Source organism: Macaca fascicularis, chromosome 14 (assembly GCF_037993035.2).
Source record: "Macaca fascicularis isolate 582-1 chromosome 14, T2T-MFA8v1.1".
Classification (NCBI taxonomy): Eukaryota; Metazoa; Chordata; class Mammalia; order Primates; family Cercopithecidae; genus Macaca; species Macaca fascicularis.
Window position 1 is genome coordinate 114,479,598 of NC_088388.1, and position 9,982 is coordinate 114,489,579.

General features: G+C 44.3%; 1 long non-coding RNA gene across 1 annotated transcript in view; it reads right to left on the reverse strand.

Moving 5' to 3' along the window:
* The window catches only part of LOC135967128 (uncharacterized), a 58,803-nt gene extending 49,291 nt beyond the window's left edge, over positions 1 to 9,512 (reverse strand). The window contains exon 1 of the long non-coding RNA XR_010581010.1: positions 9,392 to 9,512. This is a non-coding gene — a long non-coding RNA (uncharacterized lncRNA). The remainder of the gene's footprint in view (positions 1 to 9,391) is intronic.
* Positions 9,513 to 9,982: the final 470 nt, after the last annotated feature.

Genomic DNA, 9,982 nt, shown 5'->3' on the forward strand with positions numbered 1-9,982 from the left:
ACTCCAAACAGAAGTTGAAACAGAACATACAAAACCATCAAATATGTAACAGCACAAGGGGTCCAGGGGATGTAAGAGGGAAGTAATAAAAGTTATTTATCCTATTTCGTTTTCTACTTTCTTTTCTTTCTTTTCTTTTTGAGACAGCCTCACTCTGTTGCCCAGGCTGGAGTGCAGTGGCACCATCTTGGCTCACTACAATTTCCACCTCCCAGGTTCAAGCAATTCTCATGCCTCACCCTCCTGAGCAGCTGGGACTACAGATGAGTGTCACCATGCCTGACTAATTTTTTGTATTTTTTGGTAGAGACAGGGTTTCATCATGTTAGCAAGGCTGGTCTCAAACTCCTGACCTCAAGTGATCCAGCCACCTTGGCCTCCCAAAGTGTAAGGATTACAGGTGTGAGCCACCGAGGCTGGCCCAGTTTTCTACTTTCTAAGTATTTGTTGGTGATATGGTTTGGCTCTGTGTCCCCACCCAAAACTCATGTTGAATTGTGATCCCCAGTGTTGGATGTGGGACCTAGTGGGAGGTGATTGAATCATGGAGGTGGTTTCTAAAGGTTTACCATCACCCCCCGGTTCTGTCTTGTGATAGAGTTCTCATGATATCTGGTTGTTTGAAAGTGTGTAGCACCTCCCTCTTTGCTCTCTCTCCCTCCTGTCGTGCAGGATGTGCTGGCTTCCTCTTTGCCTTCCTCCATGATGTAAGTTTCCTGAGGCCTCCCCAGCCATGCTTCCTGTACAGCCTATAGAACTGTGAGCCAATTAAACCTTTTTCCTTTATAAATTACCCAGTCTCAGGCTTGTACTTCTTGCCCTCCTTAGAGTTGGGTTCCACTCTGTGGCCATGTGACAATGAGTAGTGAGCAGAAGTCACATGTGCTAGGGCATTTTATTATTGACATGAAAACTTTCCAAACTGTCTTTTCTTTTATTACAGTGACTGGTAATGTTTAAGATGGCAGCTGTTCTCTTAGAGTAGGTGTGGAGGGAGGAGACACAGAAGAGATTCCCTAGTTCTGTTCTATTCCGTATTGTATTGTTTACAGAATAATACCTCTTATTGCTACAAGTCAGCAAGACTTTGAGGTCGTTTGTGACTGCAGCATAACCTACTCTATTCTGACTTATCAAGTAAATATAGCTTAAAGAAATAGCAATATGTGGTTTGCTTTTCCCCCCTTCTCAGACCCACCCTCACTCTCAAGACATAGGGCAGAGTTAAAGAATTTCAAAGGCAGCCTTGAATGAGAAATGTCAAAAATGAAGCCTGTCCATGTGTGTGCAGTTGGAGTTCCCACCCAACGCTTTGCCTTTGGGGAGGGAAGGTATTGTTCAGGAATTGGCTGTAAGCATGGTGCTTTGGGTTTCCCTGGCAGCAGTTGCCTCCCTGAGCCAGTGCCCAGCATCAGTGTGTGGGTTCCTCCAAATGGGTCCCACGGTGACTCCATAATAATGATGCCACTTTCCTTTGCAGTTTTCTACCCAGGGTAATGTGCTTTCACATATTTTACTTCTCTGACACATCACAACAACTAGTGAGGTCGGTGTTATAATTAATCTCATTTCACAAATGAAAAAACAAGAGGTCAGAAAGGTTATGTGACTTGTGCAAGATCACACAATTAGTAAATTTTAGAGACATGTTTCAATTTGGGGACTGCTGATACCAGCTTATGAATTCTTTCTGCTCAATGTTTTCTGCCTCCCCCACCCTTTTTTTTTTTTTTTTTTGCCCTGAGGATAGTTCAGCCTGCCTTTCTAAATACACCCAGAAACACAGAGTTTTCAATTTATAATAGTGATGGCTTCCGGGACAAAGTGAAAACAACAACAACAACAACAAAAAACTCGTAGGAAGTTTCTTTCCAGCTATTCACCTTTTTCCCATCAGAAAAAAAATGTAAGAGGTATCGTTATGATCTTCCAAATCCTTTTATAAATATGCAATGTCTATTTTTCCATCTGTACACAGGCCCAGATTTTAGCTTTGAGGAGCTTAGTCTTTTCTGAATCTATTCTACTGCAGAGCTTTGGCTCATTCTAGAGTGTTTTAGACCATAGCATCCTATTTATTTATTTATTTATTTATTTATTTATTTATTTATTTATTTTTGAGATCCCACGTTGGAGTGCAGTGGCATGATCTCGGCTCACTACAACTTCTGCCTTCCGGGTTCAGGTGATTCTCTTGCCTCAGCCTCCTGAGTAGCTGGGATTACAGGCGAGTGCCACCATGGCTAATTTTTTAATATTTTTAGTAGAGATAGGATTTTACTATGTTGGTCAGGCTGGTCTCAAATTCCTGACCTCAAGTGATCTGCCCATCTCAGCCTCCCAAAGTGCTGTGATTACAGGCATGAGCCACCGCACCCTGTAGTGTCCCTTCTCCACGGAGCCTTTCCTGATAACCCCAAATCTCTTCTTGTTTGGTTCTTATCCTGTAATGTCTTCTATTATGCCTGGCTGTAAACATGTCTAACTTCCTCACTGAAATGTAAGCTCTTGGTGAATAGGGACTGTGACATACACATTTTGGAGGGGGCCGGTGTAATAGATTAAAAGGCCCTGGGTTTTAGCATTAGCTCTGTCATTTGCTAAAGTCTGTAGCCTTTGACAAACCACGTCACTTCTCTAGGCCTCAGTTTTCTTTTTTGTAAAATATGAGTGTTGGGATAAAGGCTTCAAAGGCCTATGATCTCTAAAATCACATGCAAACATTTATATCTATGTGCAATTTCTTTAGAAATGATTCAAAATATTTATCAGATTCTTAAAGGGATCTGTAATCTAAGAAAGTTTACAAAACAATAAAGAATATTTGTTTCCTTCAAGCTCTAACATTCTAAGACTGTTTTAAAAAAATCCATCAATCAATGGAGCAAAACAGAAGGCCCAGAAATAGACCTACACTTATATAGTCGTCTGATTTTTGACAAAAGTGCAAAAGCCATAAAGAGGGAAAAAAAGTCTTTCAACAATTTTTTTTTTTTTTTCCTGAGACAGGCTCTCTTTCTGTCACTAAGCAATCCTCCTACCTTAGCCTCTTGAGTACCTGGGACCACGGGTACAAGCCACCATGCGCAGCTAATTTTGTTTTGTTTTTTGTAGAGCCTGGGTCTTGCTGTGTTGTCCAGACTGGTCTTAAACCCCTGGCTTCAAGCAGTCCTCCTGCTTCAGCCTCCTAAAATTCTGGGATGACAGGCGTGAGCCACCACGCTGGCAACAACTTTTACTGAAAACAACTGGATATTTATAAGGAAAAAAATTTTTCCTTGTTCCCTACCATATATGAAAATTAATTTGAGATGGATTATAGACCTGAAGTAAAAGCTAAAACTATAAAGTTTCTAGGCCAGGTGTGGTGGCTCACAACTGTAATCCTAGCACTTTGGGAGGCTGAGGTGGGCAGATCACTTAGTCCTGGAGTTTCAGACCAGCCTGGGTAACACGGCAAAACCCCGTGTCTACAAAATATACAAAAATTATCCAGGTCTGGTGGCAAGCGCCTGTAGTCCCAGCTACTAGGGAGGCTGAGGTGGGAGAATTACTTGAGCCTGGAAGGTCGAGGCTTCAGTGAGCCATGATCGTGTCACTGCACTCCAGTCTATGTGACAGAGTGAGACCCTGTCCTTAAAAAAACAAAGTGTGGTGGCTCAAGCCTGTAATCCCAGCACTTTGGGAGGCCGAGGCGGGCGGATTACTTGAGGTTAGGCATTTGAGACCAACCTGGACAACATGGCGAAACCCCATCTCTATTTAAAAAATACAAAAATTAGCTGAGCGTCATGGCATGCACCTGTGGTTCTAGCTACTTCGGAGGCTGAGGCATGAGAATTGCTTGAACCTGGGAGGCAGACATTGCAGTGAGGAGCTATTGAGCCATTGCACTCCAGCCTGGGCAACAGAGCGAAGCTATCTCAAACAAAACAAAACAAAACAAAACAAAACAAAAAGGCCGGGTGCTAAAACCAGCCTGGCCAACATGGTGAAGCCCCATCTCTACAAAAAATGCCAAAAAATCAGCCAGGCGTGGTAGCATGTGCCTATAGTCCCAGCTACTTGGGAGGCTGAGGCAGGAGAATCTCTTGAACCTGGGAGGCAGAGGTTGCAGTGAGCCGAGATCGTGCAATTGCACTCCAGCCTGGGTAACAGAGCAAGGCTCCATCTCAAAATGTAAATAAATAAATAAATTCATAAATAAAAATAAAAAAGAACTGACACAACATAGTAATGAAAAGACAAACAACATTAACAAGAAATGGGCAAAAGATTGAACAGATACTTCACTAAAGAAAGTTTACAAATGGCCAATAAGTACATGAAAATATACTCAACAATAAAATACCACTACATATCCGTGAGAATGGCTAAAATGTAAATGACAGCCAACATCAAATGTTGGCAAAGATGAGGATTAACTGTAACTCTCATACATTATGAGTTGCGGTACACAGACACTTTTGAAGCCAGTCTGGTAGTTTTTTTTAAAAACTAAACATACACCTATCTTATGACCCAGCAATACAACTCCTAGTTATTTATCCAAGAAAAGTAAAGACAGGCATCCATAAAGTGACTTGTAGAAGGTTCATAGCAACTCGATTGATTAAAGCCCCAACCTGGAAACAGCCCAGGTGTTCGTCAACAGGAAAATGGATACAAACAAAAGAATACCACTCAGCAGTAAAAGGGAACAAACTACTGATACATGCCTCAATACAGATGAATCTCAAAAACGTTGAGCCTTACATTGTGAAGGAAGACTGGCACCAAGAGTACACACTGCATTATTTTATTTATATGAACTTCTATAATAGGCAAAAGCAATATAAAGTGAAAAAATCACAACAGTGGTGTCTTCTGGAGGACAGGAGTGAGGTTTAATTGGGAGGATCATGAGGAAAACTTCTGGGGCTGATGGTCGTGTTCTACACCTTGATAGGATTTTGGGTTGCACAAGGGTATGCATTTATCAAAGCTCATTGAATGTTACACTTAAGATTTTTTTCTTCTTTTTGAGACAGGATCTCACTCTGTTGCCCAGGCTGGAGTGTGGTTGAGCCATCTTGACTCACTGCAACCTCCACCTCCTGAGTTCAAGTGATTCTCCCACTGTAGCCTCCCGAGTAGCTGAGACTACAGGCACGCACCACCACGCCCAGCTAATTTTTGTATTTTTTGGTAGAGATGGGTTTTTGCCATGTTGGCCAGGCTGGTCTCAAACTCCTGACCTCAAGTGATCCACCAAAGTGCTGGGATTATAGGCGTGAGCCACCACACTCGGCTGATACACTTAAGATTTGTGCATTTCATGGTATGTAAATTTTTCTTCAACAAAAATAACCATAAACAAATATTGAAGACTCATGATTTGCATGCTGAAGTGTTTCAGGGTGAACTGCACTGATGTCTGCAATTTACTTTGAAAAGCATCCAAAAACATAAGAGATTGATGGGGGATATGAGAGATGGCTAGATGGTCGATGGACAGCTATGTGATAAATATAGAAAAATAATTGGCGAATCTAGGAGGCGAGTATATGGGTGCTCACTATACAGTTCTTTCAACTTTTTTTGCTATGCTTTAAAACTTACATAATAAAATGTTGGGAAAAATATCTGTCGATCTGAAACCAATAACTGACCAACTAAGTGACCAAATAGCTAACCAATCAATTAGTAAGTCAGCTAAAACCGTGTTCCCCAAACTTTACTCATTTGAATACTCCCCGTACCATTATTTATTTAATAGTGTATCTGAACGTGACTCGTTTTTATTTTATTTTATTTTTTTGAGACAGAGTTTTGCTTTTGTTGCCCAGGCTGGAGTGCAATGGCGTGATCTCAGCTCACTGCAACCTCCACCTCCTAGGTTCAAGCAATTCTCCTGCCTCAGCCTCCAAAGTAGCTGAGATTATAGGCGTGTGCCATCACACCCGGCTAATTTTTGTATTTTTAGTAGAGACAGGGTTTCACCATGTTGGTCAGGCTGGTGTCGATCTCCTGACCTCCCAAAGTGCTGGGATTAGAGGCATGAGCCACTGCGCCCAGCCATGTAACTCATTTTTAAACTTACGTTCTACCTTAGCCTTATCCTGAGTAATAATATCTGTGAAATTAAGTGTCTTACATTAGTTATATTTATATAATACAATACACTTAATATATCTAAATGTTAACTTTAAAATGTTCACACATATGCCATGTACAATTATTTCACTTACCCTCTAATATATGCATATGACACTTTAGAAGTTCTGATCTGTGTTTGGTGCTATGGGGGAATTAGAAGTGAATCATGTGGTTCCCTGACCTCAAAGGACTCCAGCGTGCATCCCATCAATCTGCAGAAGGAGAGGACAGACTGCGAAAATGGGACCAGCTTCGGGGTTGGACACAAGTGGCTGGGAAACGTCCACAGCAGGTCTCATTCCCCGGGAGGCGAGGATGAAAATTACTGGTGACACATGGGTCAATGGCCCGTCTCCTGACTCAAGACACACAAGAAAGAGACTCTTTGAAGCCTCAGGAGCAGACACTCAATTGGATAGTGCCTGGAATTTGAAGGTCTGCCATAGACTCTGAAGAGAAGGGGAAAACACACGCAAACCACCCAATCACAGGGGCCCCTGTGGCTCCTCACCCACCCTCCACCCTCCACCTTCCACCTATTCCACTCCTCTCAATTGTCAATTAAAATAAACAGCCTTGTATTCCACGGCCTGACTTCAATCTATCTTGGCTGGGAGGATACGCACGGATTTGTGGCAGTGCCTGAAAGTCCTTGCTCAACCTTTTGAATATCTGAACAAAGCAATCAAACCCGATAAGATCTAGCGAAGGCAAGATCACTCTTCTGTCCCTGGGATGGAAGCTTATTAGTCTGTGGCCCACATCATCAGAGTTATTGTGCCATGTTAAATTTATTGGTACTATCTCACCTCATTAAATACTTAAATAGACCTGACAGGACAGAAAAACGGGCTTCTTAATTTTTTTCCTCTCTCCAAAGGGAGCTGGTGTTTCCCATGTCCCAGTTCACCTCTGCTGCAGCTGTTGGCAAAGAAGCGAGAAAGCCTGGCCCTGCGCAGAAGGTTTGCGCTGGCTGCGTGGCAGCTCCCTGGGTCCTCCTGACCCTGACCTGCCTTGGGCCAGAAGTGAAGAAAGCACCTTGGAATGTGTGTCCATGTCCACGAGAAGGAGGTGAAGAGGGCAACCATGGCATTTATTCTCTTTGCCGAGTTACCCAGATCTCTGTGGCTTTTTACATTTTCTAAGAGAAGTCTTGTCAGTCATTTAGCCAGGACAAATTGCCAGAAATAAAGGTCAGGGTCACTGAGGAGAGAGGAAATAGGGAGTGTGTAGGGGAGGGTGGAAGTGGACTGGGGGTGAGTTCACAGCAGCTCCCCATCCATCCCTCAGCACTGGGGATTGTGGTCTTTATTTAGCAGATAGCCCTGGTATCCAGGGTTGGATTCCAGCCAAGGCCAGGATTTCCCCAGATTCTGAGCTAGAGAACTTGGCAGGCTGGTGAAGCCTTGCAGAGAGCCACTAGCCTCAAGGTTTCAAACAAATTACAAATGATGAGAGGTGGAAGTCAATGAATGCGGATGTTGCTTGGTCCTATTTCTTTCCCCAGACCCCCTTATGACCATCCCCCCATTGTGTGTGTGTGTGTGTGTGTGTGTGTGTGTGTGTGTGTGTGTGTGTGTTCGGAGGGCAGAGTGCAAATTCAGGAACTGGAGAAACTTTGCAAGCTAGAAAATATTCCTTAAACGGTTTCATCAGAAGTTGATTATTTTTTTTCTCATTTATCAAGCCAATTTTCTTCTCAGCCAAGGTGATTTGGGACACAGCCTCCCTGCATCCCCTTCCTCTCCTTATGTCTCTACCTGCAGAGAAGGTCTCTTTTCTCCAGCTGTTTCCCTCTCCCAGCCGAGGTCCTCGTTTGCACCTTGTTAATAAGGTGGGCAAAGGGCCAGGAAACAGCTCTTGGGTGCCTTCCGCTCCTAATGTCCTAAATGGCCATGACACTGTGCTTAATTTCCGTTTTAGTGCAATGGCTGGTGGGACATCAGTGGGCTGAGACCCGGGTCCTGTGACAGTATCTTCAACCACGGCCATCAGCCTCCCTGTAACTAGAAGCCACGTGGAGCCTGCTGTCCTGCAGTGCCAGAGCTCCGGGGACTTATGTAACTGTCCCCCTGTTCAGAGCACAGGCTCTTTACAAGCTCTGAGTCTCCCAGCGTTAAAACAGCTATAATCCCTTGCCCACCCTGGGAGGGAAAGCAGGCCATGACCAGATGGGTTATCTATGTTATCAGCTTAGAATAGTGTGGGGCACGTAAAACCCTGCGCTTGTGCAGAAAACCTAGATGGTTGACATTTACCAACTGGGGAGCGTCGCTGTTTATCTTTTTTGGAATGCTCCATAGTAGACTTGGGGAAGTGAGATGGTCAGAAGCCCTGGGTGGAGGCTGTTGCTTTCAATGCACATCAGAAAATGTTAAGTAGGGAGCAAAACGGAATGTTAAGCATTGTGGCTGAGCTATGTTGGTAATGAAAGACTGCCAATCATGACAAGGGTTTTGGGAGAATTGGAAGTCTGCCTGAACATGTGGATATAAAGACCCAGTTTGGTCTGGACCAAAGGGGGGTTTGGGTGGTGGGTGGGGGAGGGTGGAGGAGGTGATTAATTACCGCCTGGGTGGCAGGATTTCTTCATTTAGAAGTTGCAGCCTCAATTATCTTTAATTACTTCCCCGGTGGCCTTAGCTCAAGGGTGAGTCCAGAATGGGGGTCAGCTGCTGGGGTATGTGTCTCGGGTGGGCTGGCAAAAGGTGGGCGAGGGGTTAGAGGGTCACTTTTGGGCACACGTGGATGGGGCTATTTCAGACCAGCCCTTCCTTCCAGGACTCAGTGATAGAACTGACAATAATCAAAACCTGAATTAATAGTACCCCAGACACATAGAGCATCTCAGAGGAGTGCAGTGCCTTTTCTGAGTCATTGGTTTCTGTTTGTCTTCACTGACCCATTAGGGAGGCCAGAAGGTGTGAGTGGGGAGTCTCCTTCCCGTTTTATGGATGGACAAAAGAAACCGTGTATATCTATGCAGCAGGTAGGAGACCATGCTTCTCTGCTTTTGTCTGAGCAATCTCCTCTCCCAAACCCATGGATAGGAATCACCTAAGGTGCTCGTTAAATATACAGATTCCCACACTAGATGTATGGAATAGATGTGTGGGATCAGAATTCTCAGGGGTGGTCAAGGTTTTCAATATTTTTAACAGGCTTCCCACATCCCCCTTATGGGACTGGCATTTGGGAATCACTGCACCAGGCATGTCCTTACATTCTAAGCAGGGGGAGACCAACTCCTTACCTCCTGGAAGCCTCCTCATCCCTGTGCCCTCCTCCTCATTCTGCAAGTTTTCAAACTTGTCAGGGCTGGAGATGGTATTTTCAAAATCCAGGTCTCATTTGCGAGGCAATAAAAAAAAGAGAAAAAAGTGATCTGAAATGTGGCAGGCTTTTCTTTAACATCTGCCTACTTGCCTGGGGGAGGATGAACGTGGGAGGTGTGAACTTATAGAGAGCACTATGGAAAGGGAGGTGAGCTCAGGTACAGACGTTCACTCTCCCATCCCGGAGCTTGAGTCGCCTTCTCAGTAAGATAGAGGGATCGGTCAGGGCGATCGCTAAAAGCCCTTCCTTCTTAGAATTCTAGGATTCTCCAGTCTTCAGGCCAAACATTCCCCCATGGCCTAATATCAGGGAAGAACTTTTCAGCTTCTAGGTGTGGAAAAGAAGTTGGAGCACCCTCTGTTTCACTCACAGCATAGCCTGTTGCCTCCTCAGCACAACAGGAGTCTCTCTGGCCTCTCTTCCATCTCTGTCTCCCACTTCATCTCTCACTCCATCCCCATTAAAAAAGATGGCGTCCCAAAGCAGATCACCCCACCCCCTGTCCAAA